This window comes from Rhinoderma darwinii, assembly GCF_050947455.1.
Source record: "Rhinoderma darwinii isolate aRhiDar2 chromosome 3 unlocalized genomic scaffold, aRhiDar2.hap1 SUPER_3_unloc_15, whole genome shotgun sequence".
NCBI lineage: Eukaryota > Metazoa > Chordata > Amphibia > Anura > Rhinodermatidae > Rhinoderma > Rhinoderma darwinii.
In genome coordinates this window covers 248,213-265,425 of record NW_027461740.1, presented here as the reverse complement: position 1 = coordinate 265,425, position 17,213 = coordinate 248,213, and the positions used below count along the sequence as shown (strand labels likewise).

General features: G+C 38.0%; 20 non-coding genes across 20 annotated transcripts; 10 read left to right on the top strand and 10 right to left on the bottom strand.

Moving 5' to 3' along the window:
- Nucleotides 1–1,283: 1,283 nt before the first annotated feature.
- Nucleotides 1,284–1,357, top strand: TRNAT-AGU (transfer RNA threonine (anticodon AGU)). Its single transcript has one exon. It is a non-coding gene; the product is annotated as a tRNA-Thr (tRNA).
- A 1,283-nt stretch (nt 1,358–2,640) lies between these two features.
- Nucleotides 2,641–2,722, bottom strand: TRNAS-UGA (transfer RNA serine (anticodon UGA)). The gene has a single exon. It is a non-coding gene; the product is annotated as a tRNA-Ser (tRNA).
- Nucleotides 2,723–2,845: 123 nt separating this feature from the next.
- TRNAT-AGU (transfer RNA threonine (anticodon AGU)) lies at nt 2,846–2,919 on the top strand. The gene has a single exon. It is a non-coding gene; the product is annotated as a tRNA-Thr (tRNA).
- A 1,284-nt stretch (nt 2,920–4,203) lies between these two features.
- TRNAS-UGA (transfer RNA serine (anticodon UGA)) lies at nt 4,204–4,285 on the bottom strand. The gene has a single exon. It is a non-coding gene; the product is annotated as a tRNA-Ser (tRNA).
- A 123-nt stretch (nt 4,286–4,408) lies between these two features.
- Nucleotides 4,409–4,482, top strand: TRNAT-AGU (transfer RNA threonine (anticodon AGU)). The gene has a single exon. It is a non-coding gene; the product is annotated as a tRNA-Thr (tRNA).
- A 1,284-nt stretch (nt 4,483–5,766) lies between these two features.
- TRNAS-UGA (transfer RNA serine (anticodon UGA)) lies at nt 5,767–5,848 on the bottom strand. Its single transcript has one exon. It is a non-coding gene; the product is annotated as a tRNA-Ser (tRNA).
- A 1,480-nt stretch (nt 5,849–7,328) lies between these two features.
- On the bottom strand, nt 7,329–7,410 carry TRNAS-UGA (transfer RNA serine (anticodon UGA)). The gene has a single exon. It is a non-coding gene; the product is annotated as a tRNA-Ser (tRNA).
- Nucleotides 7,411–7,533: 123 nt separating this feature from the next.
- Nucleotides 7,534–7,607, top strand: TRNAT-AGU (transfer RNA threonine (anticodon AGU)). Its single transcript has one exon. It is a non-coding gene; the product is annotated as a tRNA-Thr (tRNA).
- Nucleotides 7,608–8,890: 1,283 nt separating this feature from the next.
- TRNAS-UGA (transfer RNA serine (anticodon UGA)) lies at nt 8,891–8,972 on the bottom strand. Its single transcript has one exon. It is a non-coding gene; the product is annotated as a tRNA-Ser (tRNA).
- Nucleotides 8,973–9,095: 123 nt separating this feature from the next.
- Nucleotides 9,096–9,169, top strand: TRNAT-AGU (transfer RNA threonine (anticodon AGU)). The gene has a single exon. It is a non-coding gene; the product is annotated as a tRNA-Thr (tRNA).
- A 1,282-nt stretch (nt 9,170–10,451) lies between these two features.
- On the bottom strand, nt 10,452–10,533 carry TRNAS-UGA (transfer RNA serine (anticodon UGA)). The gene has a single exon. It is a non-coding gene; the product is annotated as a tRNA-Ser (tRNA).
- Nucleotides 10,534–10,656: 123 nt separating this feature from the next.
- TRNAT-AGU (transfer RNA threonine (anticodon AGU)) lies at nt 10,657–10,730 on the top strand. The gene has a single exon. It is a non-coding gene; the product is annotated as a tRNA-Thr (tRNA).
- Nucleotides 10,731–12,012: 1,282 nt separating this feature from the next.
- Nucleotides 12,013–12,094, bottom strand: TRNAS-UGA (transfer RNA serine (anticodon UGA)). The gene has a single exon. It is a non-coding gene; the product is annotated as a tRNA-Ser (tRNA).
- Nucleotides 12,095–12,217: 123 nt separating this feature from the next.
- Nucleotides 12,218–12,291, top strand: TRNAT-AGU (transfer RNA threonine (anticodon AGU)). Its single transcript has one exon. It is a non-coding gene; the product is annotated as a tRNA-Thr (tRNA).
- A 1,282-nt stretch (nt 12,292–13,573) lies between these two features.
- TRNAS-UGA (transfer RNA serine (anticodon UGA)) lies at nt 13,574–13,655 on the bottom strand. The gene has a single exon. It is a non-coding gene; the product is annotated as a tRNA-Ser (tRNA).
- A 123-nt stretch (nt 13,656–13,778) lies between these two features.
- TRNAT-AGU (transfer RNA threonine (anticodon AGU)) lies at nt 13,779–13,852 on the top strand. The gene has a single exon. It is a non-coding gene; the product is annotated as a tRNA-Thr (tRNA).
- A 1,282-nt stretch (nt 13,853–15,134) lies between these two features.
- On the bottom strand, nt 15,135–15,216 carry TRNAS-UGA (transfer RNA serine (anticodon UGA)). Its single transcript has one exon. It is a non-coding gene; the product is annotated as a tRNA-Ser (tRNA).
- Nucleotides 15,217–15,339: 123 nt separating this feature from the next.
- On the top strand, nt 15,340–15,413 carry TRNAT-AGU (transfer RNA threonine (anticodon AGU)). Its single transcript has one exon. It is a non-coding gene; the product is annotated as a tRNA-Thr (tRNA).
- A 1,282-nt stretch (nt 15,414–16,695) lies between these two features.
- On the bottom strand, nt 16,696–16,777 carry TRNAS-UGA (transfer RNA serine (anticodon UGA)). Its single transcript has one exon. It is a non-coding gene; the product is annotated as a tRNA-Ser (tRNA).
- Nucleotides 16,778–16,900: 123 nt separating this feature from the next.
- Nucleotides 16,901–16,974, top strand: TRNAT-AGU (transfer RNA threonine (anticodon AGU)). Its single transcript has one exon. It is a non-coding gene; the product is annotated as a tRNA-Thr (tRNA).
- The last annotated feature ends 239 nt before the right edge of the window (nt 16,975–17,213 follow it).

The following is a 17,213-nucleotide window of genomic DNA, read 5'->3' as shown; positions in this document are numbered from 1 at the left end:
TTGTGGGAAAAACTTTTGAAGAGCTCTTAAAGGGACTCTGTTACCAGTTTATCAGGTCCCTAACTCCTAACTAGTCTAATTGGTGCTTTGCTGCTGATAACTACAGGGTGATTTGTAGTAAAAAAAAAATTTATTATTTGCAAAATTATGAGAATTTTCTAAATATGTAATTTAGCCTTTATTAGACATCTGGGAGGTAACAGCAGCAATTCTCCTGAGGTGGAGCTGACTCTCAGCATCTGATGCTGTCCTATCAGCATGAAGTTGCTTCACACACATTGTGAAACTCAAGCTACAGGGAAGGAGGATCAATTCAAACAGCCATATCTCGGGCTGTGGGCCACCTAAAACAGCAGATTTTGTGGCATTTGAAAGACTGGATTCTACTCTTTCATATGACACCAAAATCACAGTTCCAGCTGTGACAGAACCGAAGATATCACCTGTTGAAACCACAGTCGGGAATGGACGCAGTGTACTATATGATCACACTGTGTTGCTGGACAGGGAAGGGGGAGAAGTTGTATGCTGATTGGACAGCGTCATACAGAAAACATTAGCTGCCCAGAGTAAAAAGGAGTCATCTCCTATTTGGCTATTAGAGCTACATTAGTATATATAGATAAATGCTCATAACTTTGCAAATAAACGTTTTTTTTAAAAAAAAAAAAAAAAATCACACTGTAGTTATCAGCATCATAGCGCCTATTAGGCTAGTTAGGAAATTGGGAATTGATAAACTGGTGACAGAGTCCATTTAAGGGACTATATACAGGAGTATGTGACAGAAAATAGTATTATAATTGACAGCAAGCAGAGATTTATTAAGGACAGAAGTTGTCCAACCAACCTGATTTGTTTTTATCAAGAGGAAAATAAAAGTCTGGACAAATGGGATGCTGTAGTTATAGTGATTTATACTCTAAATATTGCTCGCTTTTCAGAGTTGTAAGCCAGGGGCACAGCTGGAACCACTATTATTAATGTAATTAATCAGTGATAAAGAGGATGGAATTAAAATAACTCTTTCTATAGGTGACAAACTTTAATATGTTTCTGGAAGTTCTCTTCTTAAAATAGAACGTTGTGAACCTTGAACCTGTGCAGGGAGACCCCATTGGATTTCAAATCCAACGCCTTAACCACTCGGCCATCACAACTTATGTACCCTGCCTGTTAAGACTTCTGCCAACTACACCTAAGGGGCTAGCCTAAGATATGAGATCAGTCTTTTGCTCTGAACTGAGCTGTGTGGTAGGACACCGTGAGAAGAAAAGTTCTTTGGTGCTGTGGCTTAGTTGGTTAAAGCGCCTGTCTAGTAAACAGGAGATCCTGAGTTCAAATCTCAGCAGTGCCTTGCTATTTGTTGCTTTAGTTTATTCACTTGTTTATTATTTAAGTTTACATAACTAAAGTATATGATGAATCAAATTCTTTATAGGCAATTAAAAATCTATCGGGTTTTTCATTGGTGACAGAGACCCCATGAATGTCATTGAGTTTTCTATAAGTAGTAAGTTCAATACAAAGTAATTATAGACCAGTAAGCTTAACATCCATTGTGGGAAAAACTTTTGAAGAGCTCTTAAAGGGACTCTGTTACCAGTTTATCAGGTCCCTAACTCCTAACTAGTCTAATTGGTGCTTTGCTGCTGATAACTACAGGGTGATTTGTAGTAAAAAAAAATTTTATTATTTGCAAAATTATGAGAATTTTCTAAATATGTAATTTAGCCTTTATTAGACATCTGGGAGGTAACAGCAGCAATTCTCCTGAGGTGGAGCTGACTCTCAGCATCTGATGCTGTCCTATCAGCATGAAGTTGCTTCACACACATTGTGAAACTCAAGCTACAGGGAAGGAGGATCAATTCAAACAGCCATATCTCGGGCTGTGGGCCACCTAAAACAGCAGATTTTGTGGCATTTGAAAGACTGGATTCTACTCTTTCATATGACACCAAAATCACAGTTCTAGCTGTGACAGAACCGAAGATATCACCTGTTGAAAACACAGTCGGGAATGGACGCAGTTTACTATATGATCACACTGTGTTGCTGGACAGGGAAGGGGGAGAAGTTGTATGCTGATTGGACAGCGTCATACAGAAAACATTAGCTGCCCAGAGTAAAAAGGAGTCATCTCCTATTTGGCTATTAGAGCTACATTAGTATATATAGATAAATGCTCATAACTTTGCAAATAAACGTTTTTTTAAAAAAAAAACAACAAATCACACTGTAGTTATCAGCATCATAGCGCCTATTAGGCTAGTTAGGAAATTGGGAATTGATAAACTGGTGACAGAGTCCATTTAAGGGACTATATACAGGAGTATGTGACAGAAAATAGTATTATAATTGACAGCAAGCAGAGATTTACTAAGGACAGAAGTTGTCCAACCAACCTGATTTGTTTTTATCAAGAGGAAAATAAAAGTCTGGACAAATGGGATGCTGTAGTTATAGTGATTTATACTCTAAATATTGCTCGCTTTTCAGAGTTGTAAGCCAGGGGCACAGCTGGAACCACTATTATTAATGTAATTAATCAGTGATAAAGAGGATGGAATTAAAATAACTCTTTCTATAGGTGACAAACTTTAATATGTTTCTGGAAGTTCTCTTCTTAAAATAGAACGTTGTGAACAGGACTTGAACCTGTGCAGGGAGACCCCATTGGATTTCAAATCCAACGCCTTAACCACTCGGCCATCACAACTTATGTACCCTGCCTGTTAAGACTTCTGCCAACTACACCTAAGGGGCTAGCCTAAGATATGAGATCAGTCTTTTGCTCTGAACTGAGCTGTGTGGTAGGACACCGGGAGAAGAAAAGTGCTTTGGTGCTGTGGCTTAGTTGGTTAAAGCGCCTGTCTAGTAAACAGGAGATCCTGAGTTCAAATCTCAGCAGTGCCTTGCTATTTGTTGCTTTAGTTTATTCACTTGTTTATTATTTAAGTTTACATAACTAAAGTATATGATGAATCAAATTCTTTATAGGCAATTAAAAATCTATCGGGTTTTTCATTGGTGACAGAGACCCCATGAATGTCATTGAGTTTTCTATAAGTAGTAAGTTCAATACAAAGTAATTATAGACCAGTAAGCTTAACATCCATTGTGGGAAAAACTTTTGAAGAGCTCTTAAAGGGACTCTGTTACCAGTTTATCAGGTCCCTAACTCCTAACTAGTCTAATTGGTGCTTTGCTGCTGATAACTACAGGGTGATTTGTAGTAAAAAAAATGTTTATTATTTGCAAAATTATGAGAATTTTCTAAATATGTAATTTAGCCTTTATTAGACATCTGGGAGGTAACAGCAGCAATTCTCCTGAGGTGGAGCTGACTCTCAGCATCTGATGCTGTCCTATCAGCATGAAGTTGCTTCACACACATTGTGAAACTCAAGCTACAGGGAAGGAGGATCAATTCAAACAGCCATATCTCGGGCTGTGGGCCACCTAAAACAGCAGATTTTGTGGCATTTGAAAGACTGGATTCTACTCTTTCATATGACACCAAAATCACAGTTCTAGCTGTGACAGAACCGAAGATATCACCTGTTGAAAACACAGTCGGGAATGGACGCAGTTTACTATATGATCACACTGTGTTGCTGGACAGGGAAGGGGGAGAAGTTGTATGCTGATTGGACAGCGTCATACAGAAAACATTAGCTGCCCAGAGTAAAAAGGAGTCATCTCCTATTTGGCTATTAGAGCTACATTAGTATATATAGATAAATGCTCATAACTTTGCAAATAAACGTTTTTTTAAAAAAAAAAACAACAAATCACACTGTAGTTATCAGCATCATAGCGCCTATTAGGCTAGTTAGGAAATTGGGAATTGATAAACTGGTGACAGAGTCCATTTAAGGGACTATATACAGGAGTATGTGACAGAAAATAGTATTATAATTGACAGCAAGCAGAGATTTACTAAGGACAGAAGTTGTCCAACCAACCTGATTTGTTTTTATCAAGAGGAAAATAAAAGTCTGGACAAATGGGATGCTGTAGTTATAGTGATTTATACTCTAAATATTGCTCGCTTTTCAGAGTTGTAAGCCAGGGGCACAGCTGGAACCACTATTATTAATGTAATTAATCAGTGATAAAGAGGATGGAATTAAAATAACTCTTTCTATAGGTGACAAACTTTAATATGTTTCTGGAAGTTCTCTTCTTAAAATAGAACGTTGTGAACAGGACTTGAACCTGTGCAGGGAGACCCCATTGGATTTCAAATCCAACGCCTTAACCACTCGGCCATCACAACTTATGTACCCTGCCTGTTAAGACTTCTGCCAACTACACCTAAGGGGCTAGCCTAAGATATGAGATCAGTCTTTTGCTCTGAACTGAGCTGTGTGGTAGGACACCGTGAGAAGAAAAGTGCTTTGGTGCTGTGGCTTAGTTGGTTAAAGCGCCTGTCTAGTAAACAGGAGATCCTGAGTTCAAATCTCAGCAGTGCCTTGCTATTTGTTGCTTTAGTTTATTCACTTGTTTATTATTTAAGTTTACATAACTAAAGTATATGATGAATCAAATTCTTTATAGGCAATTAAAAATCTATCGGGTTTTTCATTGGTGACAGAGACCCCATGAATGTCATTGAGTTTTCTATAAGTAGTAAGTTCAATACAAAGTAATTATAGACCAGTAAGCTTAACATCCATTGTGGGAAAAACTTTTGAAGAGCTCTTAAAGGGACTCTGTTACCAGTTTATCAGGTCCCTAACTCCTAACTAGTCTAATTGGTGCTTTGCTGCTGATAACTACAGGGTGATTTGTAGTAAAAAAAATGTTTATTATTTGCAAAATTATGAGCATTTTCTAAATATGTAATTTAGCCTTTATTAGACATCTGGGAGGTAACAGCAGCAATTCTCCGGAGGTGGAGCTGACTCTCAGCATCTGATGCTGTCCTATCAGCATGAAGTTGCTTCACACACATTGTGAAACTCAAGCTACAGGGAAGGAGGATCAATTCAAACAGCCATATCTCGGGCTGTGGGCCACCTAAAACAGCAGATTTTGTGGCATTTGAAAGACTGGATTCTACTCTTTCATATGACACCAAAATCACAGTTCTAGCTGTGACAGAACCGAAGATATCACCTGTTGAAAACACAGTCGGGAATGGACGCAGTTTACTATATGATCACACTGTGTTGCTGGACAGGGAAGGGGGAGAAGTTGTATGCTGATTGGACAGCGTCATACAGAAAACATTAGCTGCCCAGAGTAAAAAGGAGTCATCTCCTATTTGGCTATTAGAGCTACATTAGTATATATAGATAAATGCTCATAACTTTGCAAATAAACGTTTTTAAAAAAAAAAAAACAACAAATCACACTGTAGTTATCAGCATCATAGCGCCTATTAGGCTAGTTAGGAAATTGGGAATTGATAAACTGGTGACAGAGTCCATTTAAGGGACTATATACAGGAGTATGTGACAGAAAATAGTATTATAATTGACAGCAAGCAGAGATTTACTAAGGACAGAAGTTGTCCAACCAACCTGATTTGTTTTTATCAAGAGGAAAATAAAAGTCTGGACAAATGGGATGCTGTAGTTATAGTGATTTATACTCTAAATATTGCTCGCTTTTCAGAGTTGTAAGCCAGGGGCACAGCTGGAACCACTATTATTAATGTAATTAATCAGTGATAAAGAGGATGGAATTAAAATAACTCTTTCTATAGGTGACAAACTTTAATATGTTTCTGGAAGTTCTCTTCTTAAAATAGAACGTTGTGAACAGGACTTGAACCTGTGCAGGGAGACCCCATTGGATTTCAAATCCAACGCCTTAACCACTCGGCCATCACAACTTATGTACCCTGCCTGTTAAGACTTCTGCCAACTACACCTAAGGGGCTAGCCTAAGATATGAGATCAGTCTTTTGCTCTGAACTGAGCTGTGTGGTAGGACACCGTGAGAAGAAAAGTGCTTTGGTGCTGTGGCTTAGTTGGCTAAAGCGCCTGTCTAGTAAACAGGAGATCCTGAGTTCAAATCTCAGCAGTGCCTTGCTATTTGTTGCTTTAGTTTATTCACTTGTTTATTATTTAAGTTTACATAACTAAAGTATATGATGAATCAAATTCTTTATAGGCAATTAAAAATCTATCGGGTTTTTCATTGGTGACAGAGACCCCATGAATGTCATTGAGTTTTCTATAAGTAGTAAGTTCAATACAAAGTAATTATAGACCAGTAAGCTTAACATCCATTGTGGGAAAAACTTTTGAAGAGCTCTTAAAGGGACTCTGTTACCAGTTTATCAGGTCCCTAACTCCTAACTAGTCTAATTGGTGCTTTGCTGCTGATAACTACAGGGTGATTTGTAGTAAAAAAAATGTTTATTATTTGCAAAATTATGAGCATTTTCTAAATATGTAATTTAGCCTTTATTAGACATCTGGGAGGTAACAGCAGCAATTCTCCGGAGGTGGAGCTGACTCTCAGCATCTGATGCTGTCCTATCAGCATGAAGTTGCTTCACACACATTGTGAAACTCAAGCTACAGGGAAGGAGGATCAATTCAAACAGCCATATCTCGGGCTGTGGGCCACCTAAAACAGCAGATTTTGTGGCATTTGAAAGACTGGATTCTACTCTTTCATATGACACCAAAATCACAGTTCTAGCTGTGACGGAACCGAAGATATCACCTGTTGAAAACACAGTCGGGAATGGACGCAGTTTACTATATGATCACACTGTGTTGCTGGACAGGGAAGGGGGAGAAGTTGTATGCTGATTGGACAGCGTCATACAGAAAACATTAGCTGCCCAGAGTAAAAAGGAGTCATCTCCTATTTGGCTATTAGAGCTACATTAGTATATATAGATAAATGCTCATAACTTTGCAAATAAACGTTTTTTTTAAAAAAAAACAACAAATCACACTGTAGTTATCAGCATCATAGCGCCTATTAGGCTAGTTAGGAAATTGGGAATTGATAAACTGGTGACAGAGTCCATTTAAGGGACTATATACAGGAGTATGTGACAGAAAATAGTATTATAATTGACAGCAAGCAGAGATTTACTAAGGACAGAAGTTGTCCAACCAACCTGATTTGTTTTTATCAAGAGGAAAATAAAAGTCTGGACAAATGGGATGCTGTAGTTATAGTGATTTATACTCTAAATATTGCTCGCTTTTCAGAGTTGTAAGCCAGGGGCACAGCTGGAACCACTATTATTAATGTAATTAATCAGTGATAAAGAGGATGGAATTAAAATAACTCTTTCTATAGGTGACAAACTTTAATATGTTTCTGGAAGTTCTCTTCTTAAAATAGAACGTTGTGAACAGGACTTGAACCTGTGCAGGGAGACCCCATTGGATTTCAAATCCAACGCCTTAACCACTCGGCCATCACAACTTATGTACCCTGCCTGTTAAGACTTCTGCCAACTACACCTAAGGGGCTAGCCTAAGATATGAGATCAGTCTTTTGCTCTGAACTGAGCTGTGTGGTAGGACACCGTGAGAAGAAAAGTGCTTTGGTGCTGTGGCTTAGTTGGTTAAAGCGCCTGTCTAGTAAACAGGAGATCCTGAGTTCAAATCTCAGCAGTGCCTTGCTATTTGTTGCTTTAGTTTATTCACTTGTTTATTATTTAAGTTTACATAACTAAAGTATATGATGAATCAAATTCTTTATAGGCAATTAAAAATCTATCGGGTTTTTCATTGGTGACAGAGACCCCATGAATGTCATTGAGTTTTCTATAAGTAGTAAGTTCAATACAAAGTAATTATAGACCAGTAAGCTTAACATCCATTGTGGGAAAAACTTTTGAAGAGCTCTTAAAGGGACTCTGTTACCAGTTTATCAGGTCCCTAACTCCTAACTAGTCTAATTGGTGCTTTGCTGCTGATAACTACAGGGTGATTTGTAGTAAAAAAAATGTTTATTATTTGCAAAATTATGAGCATTTTCTAAATATGTAATTTAGCCTTTATTAGACATCTGGGAGGTAACAGCAGCAATTCCCCTGAGGTGGAGCTGACTCTCAGCATCTGATGCTGTCCTATCAGCATGAAGTTGCTTCACACACATTGTGAAACTCAAGCTACAGGGAAGGAGGATCAATTCAAACAGCCATATCTCGGGCTGTGGGCCACCTAAAACAGCAGATTTTGTGGCATTTGAAAGACTGGATTCTACTCTTTCATATGACACCAAAATCACAGTTCTAGCTGTGACAGAACCGAAGATATCACCTGTTCAATACACAGTCGGGAATGGACGCAGTTTACTATACGATCACACTGTGTTGCTGGACAGGGAAGGGGGAGAAGTTGTATGCTGATTGGACAGCGTCATACAGAAAACATTAGCTGCCCAGAGTAAAAAGGAGTCATCTCCTATTTGGCTATTAGAGCTACATTAGTATATATAGATAAATGCTCATAACTTTGCAAATAAACGTTTTTTTAAAAAAAAAACAACAAATCACACTGTAGTTATCAGCATCATAGCGCCTATTAGGCTAGTTAGGAAATTGGGAATTGATAAACTGGTGACAGAGTCCATTTAAGGGACTATATACAGGAGTATGTGACAGAAAATAGTATTATAATTGACAGCAAGCAGAGATTTACTAAGGACAGAAGTTGTCCAACCAACCTGATTTGTTTTTATCAAGAGGAAAATAAAAGTCTGGACAAATGGGATGCTGTAGTTATAGTGATTTATACTCTAAATATTGCTCGCTTTTCAGAGTTGTAAGCCAGGGGCACAGCTGGAACCACTATTATTAATGTAATTAATCAGTGATAAAGAGGATGGAATTAAAATAACTCTTTCTATAGGTGACAAACTTTAATATGTTTCTGGAAGTTCTCTTCTTAAAATAGAACGTTGTGAACAGGACTTGAACCTGTGCAGGGAGACCCCATTGGATTTCAAATCCAACGCCTTAACCACTCGGCCATCACAACTTATGTACCCTGACTGTTAAGACTTCTGCCAACTACACCTAAGGGGCTAGCCTAAGATATGAGATCAGTCTTTTGCTCTGAACTGAGCTGTGTGGTAGGACACCGTGAGAAGAAAAGTGCTTTGGTGCTGTGGCTTAGTTGGTTAAAGCGCCTGTCTAGTAAACAGGAGATCCTGAGTTCAAATCTCAGCAGTGCCTTGCTATTTGTTGCTTTAGTTTATTCACTTGTTTATTATTTAAGTTTACATAACTAAAGTATATGATGAATCAAATTCTTTATAGGCAATTAAAAATCTATCGGGTTTTTCATTGGTGACAGAGACCCCATGAATGTCATTGAGTTTTCTATAAGTAGTAAGTTCAATACAAAGTAATTATAGACCAGTAAGCTTAACATCCATTGTGGGAAAAACTTTTGAAGAGCTCTTAAAGGGACTCTGTTACCAGTTTATCAGGTCCCTAACTCCTAACTAGTCTAATTGGTGCTTTGCTGCTGATAACTACAGGGTGATTTGTAGTAAAAAAATGTTTATTATTTGCAAAATTATGAGAATTTTCTAAATATGTAATTTAGCCTTTATTAGACATCTGGGAGGTAACAGCAGCAATTCTCCTGAGGTGGAGCTGACTCTCAGCATCTGATGCTGTCCTATCAGCATGAAGTTGCTTCACACACATTGTGAAACTCAAGCTACAGGGAAGGAGGATCAATTCAAACAGCCATATCTCGGGCTGTGGGCCACCTAAAACAGCAGATTTTGTGGCATTTGAAAGACTGGATTCTACTCTTTCATATGACACCAAAATCACAGTTCTAGCTGTGACAGAACCGAAGATATCACCTGTTGAAAACACAGTCGGGAATGGACGCAGTTTACTATATGATCACACTGTGTTGCTGGACAGGGAAGGGGGAGAAGTTGTATGCTGATTGGACAGCGTCATACAGAAAACATTAGCTGCCCAGAGTAAAAAGGAGTCATCTCCTATTTGGCTATTAGAGCTACATTAGTATATATAGATAAATGCTCATAACTTTGCAAATAAACGTTTTTTTTAAAAAAAAACAACAAATCACACTGTAGTTATCAGCATCATAGCGCCTATTAGGCTAGTTAGGAAATTGGGAATTGATAAACTGGTGACAGAGTCCATTTAAGGGATTATATACAGGAGTATGTGACAGAAAATAGTATTATAATTGACAGCAAGCAGAGATTTACTAAGGACAGAAGTTGTCCAACCAACCTGATTTGTTTTTATCAAGAGGAAAATAAAAGTCTGGACAAATGGGATGCTGTAGTTATAGTGATTTATACTCTAAATATTGCTCGCTTTTCAGAGTTGTAAGCCAGGGGCACAGCTGGAACCACTATTATTAATGTAATTAATCAGTGATAAAGAGGATGGAATTAAAATAACTCTTTCTATAGGTGACAAACTTTAATATGTTTCTGGAAGTTCTCTTCTTAAAATAGAACGTTGTGAACAGGACTTGAACCTGTGCAGGGAGACCCCATTGGATTTCAAATCCAACGCCTTAACCACTCGGCCATCACAACTTATGTACCCTGCCTGTTAAGACTTCTGCCAACTACACCTAAGGGGCTAGCCTAAGATATGAGATCAGTCTTTTGCTCTGAACTGAGCTGTGTGGTAGGACACCGTGAGAAGAAAAGTGCTTTGGTGCTGTGGCTTAGTTGGTTAAAGCGCCTGTCTAGTAAACAGGAGATCCTGAGTTCAAATCTCAGCAGTGCCTTGCTATTTGTTGCTTTAGTTTATTCACTTGTTTATTATTTAAGTTTACATAACTAAAGTATATGATGAATCAAATTCTTTATAGGCAATTAAAAATCTATCGGGTTTTTCATTGGTGACAGAGACCCCATGAATGTCATTAAGTTTTCTATAAGTAGTAAGTTCAATACAAAGTAATTATAGACCAGTAAGCTTAACATCCATTGTGGGAAAAACTTTTGAAGAGCTCTTAAAGGGACTCTGTTACCAGTTTATCAGGTCCCTAACTCCTAACTAGTCTAATTGGTGCTTTGCTGCTGATAACTACAGGGTGATTTGTAGTAAAAAAATGTTTATTATTTGCAAAATTATGAGAATTTTCTAAATATGTAATTTAGCCTTTATTAGACATCTGGGAGGTAACAGCAGCAATTCTCCTGAGGTGGAGCTGACTCTCAGCATCTGATGCTGTCCTATCAGCATGAAGTTGCTTCACACACATTGTGAAACTCAAGCTACAGGGAAGGAGGATCAATTCAAACAGCCATATCTCGGGCTGTGGGCCACCTAAAACAGCAGATTTTGTGGCATTTGAAAGACTGGATTCTACTCTTTCATATGACACCAAAATCACAGTTCTAGCTGTGACAGAACCGAAGATATCACCTGTTGAAAACACAGTCGGGAATGGACGCAGTTTACTATATGATCACACTGTGTTGCTGGACAGGGAAGGGGGAGAAGTTGTATGCTGATTGGACAGCGTCATACAGAAAACATTAGCTGCCCAGAGTAAAAAGGAGTCATCTCCTATTTGGCTATTAGAGCTACATTAGTATATATAGATAAATGCTCATAACTTTGCAAATAAACGTTTTTTTTAAAAAAAAACAACAAATCACACTGTAGTTATCAGCATCATAGCGCCTATTAGGCTAGTTAGGAAATTGGGAATTGATAAACTGGTGACAGAGTCCATTTAAGGGATTATATACAGGAGTATGTGACAGAAAATAGTATTATAATTGACAGCAAGCAGAGATTTACTAAGGACAGAAGTTGTCCAACCAACCTGATTTGTTTTTATCAAGAGGAAAATAAAAGTCTGGACAAATGGGATGCTGTAGTTATAGTGATTTATACTCTAAATATTGCTCGCTTTTCAGAGTTGTAAGCCAGGGGCACAGCTGGAACCACTATTATTAATGTAATTAATCAGTGATAAAGAGGATGGAATTAAAATAACTCTTTCTATAGGTGACAAACTTTAATATGTTTCTGGAAGTTCTCTTCTTAAAATAGAACGTTGTGAACAGGACTTGAACCTGTGCAGGGAGACCCCATTGGATTTCAAATCCAACGCCTTAACCACTCGGCCATCACAACTTATGTACCCTGCCTGTTAAGACTTCTGCCAACTACACCTAAGGGGCTAGCCTAAGATATGAGATCAGTCTTTTGCTCTGAACTGAGCTGTGTGGTAGGACACCGTGAGAAGAAAAGTGCTTTGGTGCTGTGGCTTAGTTGGTTAAAGCGCCTGTCTAGTAAACAGGAGATCCTGAGTTCAAATCTCAGCAGTGCCTTGCTATTTGTTGCTTTAGTTTATTCACTTGTTTATTATTTAAGTTTACATAACTAAAGTATATGATGAATCAAATTCTTTATAGGCAATTAAAAATCTATCGGGTTTTTCATTGGTGACAGAGACCCCATGAATGTCATTAAGTTTTCTATAAGTAGTAAGTTCAATACAAAGTAATTATAGACCAGTAAGCTTAACATCCATTGTGGGAAAAACTTTTGAAGAGCTCTTAAAGGGACTCTGTTACCAGTTTATCAGGTCCCTAACTCCTAACTAGTCTAATTGGTGCTTTGCTGCTGATAACTACAGGGTGATTTGTAGTAAAAAAATGTTTATTATTTGCAAAATTATGAGAATTTTCTAAATATGTAATTTAGCCTTTATTAGACATCTGGGAGGTAACAGCAGCAATTCTCCTGAGGTGGAGCTGACTCTCAGCATCTGATGCTGTCCTATCAGCATGAAGTTGCTTCACACACATTGTGAAACTCAAGCTACAGGGAAGGAGGATCAATTCAAACAGCCATATCTCGGGCTGTGGGCCACCTAAAACAGCAGATTTTGTGGCATTTGAAAGACTGGATTCTACTCTTTCATATGACACCAAAATCACAGTTCTAGCTGTGACAGAACCGAAGATATCACCTGTTGAATACACAGTCGGGAATGGACGCAGTTTACTATACGATCACACTGTGTTGCTGGACAGGGAAGGGGGAGAAGTTGTATGCTGATTGGACAGCGTCATACAGAAAACATTAGCTGCCCAGAGTAAAAAGGAGTCATCTCCTATTTGGCTATTAGAGCTACATTAGTATATATAGATAAATGCTCATAACTTTGCAAATAAACGTTTTTTTAAAAAAAAAACAACAAATCACACTGTAGTTATCAGCATCATAGCGCCTATTAGGCTAGTTAGGAAATTGGGAATTGATAAACTGGTGACAGAGTCCATTTAAGGGACTATATACAGGAGTATGTGACAGAAAATAGTATTATAATTGACAGCAAGCAGAGATTTACTAAGGACAGAAGTTGTCCAACCAACCTGATTTGTTTTTATCAAGAGGAAAATAAAAGTCTGGACAAATGGGATGCTGTAGTTATAGTGATTTATACTCTAAATATTGCTCGCTTTTCAGAGTTGTAAGCCAGGGGCACAGCTGGAACCACTATTATTAATGTAATTAATCAGTGATAAAGAGGATGGAATTAAAATAACTCTTTCTATAGGTGACAAACTTTAATATGTTTCTGGAAGTTCTCTTCTTAAAATAGAACGTTGTGAACAGGACTTGAACCTGTGCAGGGAGACCCCATTGGATTTCAAATCCAACGCCTTAACCACTCGGCCATCACAACTTATGTACCCTGCCTGTTAAGACTTCTGCCAACTACACCTAAGGGGCTAGCCTAAGATATGAGATCAGTCTTTTGCTCTGAACTGAGCTGTGTGGTAGGACACCGTGAGAAGAAAAGTGCTTTGGTGCTGTGGCTTAGTTGGTTAAAGCGCCTGTCTAGTAAACAGGAGATCCTGAGTTCAAATCTCAGCAGTGCCTTGCTATTTGTTGCTTTAGTTTATTCACTTGTTTATTATTTAAGTTTACATAACTAAAGTATATGATGAATCAAATTCTTTATAGGCAATTAAAAATCTATCGGGTTTTTCATTGGTGACAGAGACCCCATGAATGTCATTAAGTTTTCTATAAGTAGTAAGTTCAATACAAAGTAATTATAGACCAGTAAGCTTAACATCCATTGTGGGAAAAACTTTTGAAGAGCTCTTAAAGGGACTCTGTTACCAGTTTATCAGGTCCCTAACTCCTAACTAGTCTAATTGGTGCTTTGCTGCTGATAACTACAGGGTGATTTGTAGTAAAAAAATGTTTATTATTTGCAAAATTATGAGAATTTTCTAAATATGTAATTTAGCCTTTATTAGACATCTGGGAGGTAACAGCAGCAATTCTCCTGAGGTGGAGCTGACTCTCAGCATCTGATGCTGTCCTATCAGCATGAAGTTGCTTCACACACATTGTGAAACTCAAGCTACAGGGAAGGAGGATCAATTCAAACAGCCATATCTCGGGCTGTGGGCCACCTAAAACAGCAGATTTTGTGGCATTTGAAAGACTGGATTCTACTCTTTCATATGACACCAAAATCACAGTTCTAGCTGTGACAGAACCGAAGATATCACCTGTTGAATACACAGTCGGGAATGGACGCAGTTTACTATACGATCACACTGTGTTGCTGGACAGGGAAGGGGGAGAAGTTGTATGCTGATTGGACAGCGTCATACAGAAAACATTAGCTGCCCAGAGTAAAAAGGAGTCATCTCCTATTTGGCTATTAGAGCTACATTAGTATATATAGATAAATGCTCATAACTTTGCAAATAAACGTTTTTTTAAAAAAAAAACAACAAATCACACTGTAGTTATCAGCATCATAGCGCCTATTAGGCTAGTTAGGAAATTGGGAATTGATAAACTGGTGACAGAGTCCATTTAAGGGACTATATACAGGAGTATGTGACAGAAAATAGTATTATAATTGACAGCAAGCAGAGATTTACTAAGGACAGAAGTTGTCCAACCAACCTGATTTGTTTTTATCAAGAGGAAAATAAAAGTCTGGACAAATGGGATGCTGTAGTTATAGTGATTTATACTCTAAATATTGCTCGCTTTTCAGAGTTGTAAGCCAGGGGCACAGCTGGAACCACTATTATTAATGTAATTAATCAGTGATAAAGAGGATGGAATTAAAATAACTCTTTCTATAGGTGACAAACTTTAATATGTTTCTGGAAGTTCTCTTCTTAAAATAGAACGTTGTGAACAGGACTTGAACCTGTGCAGGGAGACCCCATTGGATTTCAAATCCAACGCCTTAACCACTCGGCCATCACAACTTATGTACCCTGCCTGTTAAGACTTCTGCCAACTACACCTAAGGGGCTAGCCTAAGATATGAGATCAGTCTTTTGCTCTGAACTGAGCTGTGTGGTAGGACACCGTGAGAAGAAAAGTGCTTTGGTGCTGTGGCTTAGTTGGTTAAAGCGCCTGTCTAGTAAACAGGAGATCCTGAGTTCAAATCTCAGCAGTGCCTTGCTATTTGTTGCTTTAGTTTATTCACTTGTTTATTATTTAAGTTTACATAACTAAAGTATATGATGAATCAAATTCTTTATAGGCAATTAAAAATCTATCGGGTTTTTCATTGGTGACAGAGACCCCATGAATGTCATTAAGTTTTCTATAAGTAGTAAGTTCAATACAAAGTAATTATAGACCAGTAAGCTTAACATCCATTGTGGGAAAAACTTTTGAAGAGCTCTTAAAGGGACTCTGTTACCAGTTTATCAGGTCCCTAACTCCTAACTAGTCTAATTGGTGCTTTGCTGCTGATAACTACAGGGTGATTTGTAGTAAAAAAATGTTTATTATTTGCAAAATTATGAGAATTTTCTAAATATGTAATTTAGCCTTTATTAGACATCTGGGAGGTAACAGCAGCAATTCTCCTGAGGTGGAGCTGACTCTCAGCATCTGATGCTGTCCTATCAGCATGAAGTTGCTTCACACACATTGTGAAACTCAAGCTACAGGGAAGGAGGATCAATTCAAACAGCCATATCTCGGGCTGTGGGCCACCTAAAACAGCAGATTTTGTGGCATTTGAAAGACTGGATTCTACTCTTTCATATGACACCAAAATCACAGTTCTAGCTGTGACAGAACCGAAGATATCACCTGTTGAAAACACAGTCGGGAATGGACGCAGTTTACTATATGATCACACTGTGTTGCTGGACAGGGAAGGGGGAGAAGTTGTATGCTGATTGGACAGCGTCATACAGAAAACATTAGCTGCCCAGAGTAAAAAGGAGTCATCTCCTATTTGGCTATTAGAGCTACATTAGTATATATAGATAAATGCTCATAACTTTGCAAATAAACGTTTTTTTTTTAAAAAAACAACAAATCACACTGTAGTTATCAGCATCATAGCGCCTATTAGGCTAGTTAGGAAATTGGGAATTGATAAACTGGTGACAGAGTCCATTTAAGGGATTATATACAGGAGTATGTGACAGAAAATAGTATTATAATTGACAGCAAGCAGAGATTTACTAAGGACAGAAGTTGTCCAACCAACCTGATTTGTTTTTATCAAGAGGAAAATAAAAGTCTGGACAAATGGGATGCTGTAGTTATAGTGATTTATACTCTAAATATTGCTCGCTTTTCAGAGTTGTAAGCCAGGGGCACAGCTGGAACCACTATTATTAATGTAATTAATCAGTGATAAAGAGGATGGAATTAAAATAACTCTTTCTATAGGTGACAAACTTTAATATGTTTCTGGAAGTTCTCTTCTTAAAATAGAACGTTGTGAACAGGACTTGAACCTGTGCAGGGAGACCCCATTGGATTTCAAATCCAACGCCTTAACCACTCGGCCATCACAACTTATGTACCCTGCCTGTTAAGACTTCTGCCAACTACACCTAAGGGGCTAGCCTAAGATATGAGATCAGTCTTTTGCTCTGAACTGAGCTGTGTGGTAGGACACCGTGAGAAGAAAAGTGCTTTGGTGCTGTGGCTTAGTTGGTTAAAGCGCCTGTCTAGTAAACAGGAGATCCTGAGTTCAAATCTCAGCAGTGCCTTGCTATTTGTTGCTTTAGTTTATTCACTTGTTTATTATTTAAGTTTACATAACTAAAGTATATGATGAATCAAATTCTTTATAGGCAATTAAAAATCTATCGGGTTTTTCATTGGTGACAGAGACCCCATGAATGTCATTAAGTTTTCTATAAGTAGTAAGTTCAATACAAAGTAATTATAGACCAGTAAGCTTAACATCCATTGTGGGAAAAACTTTTGAAGAGCTCTTAAAGGGACT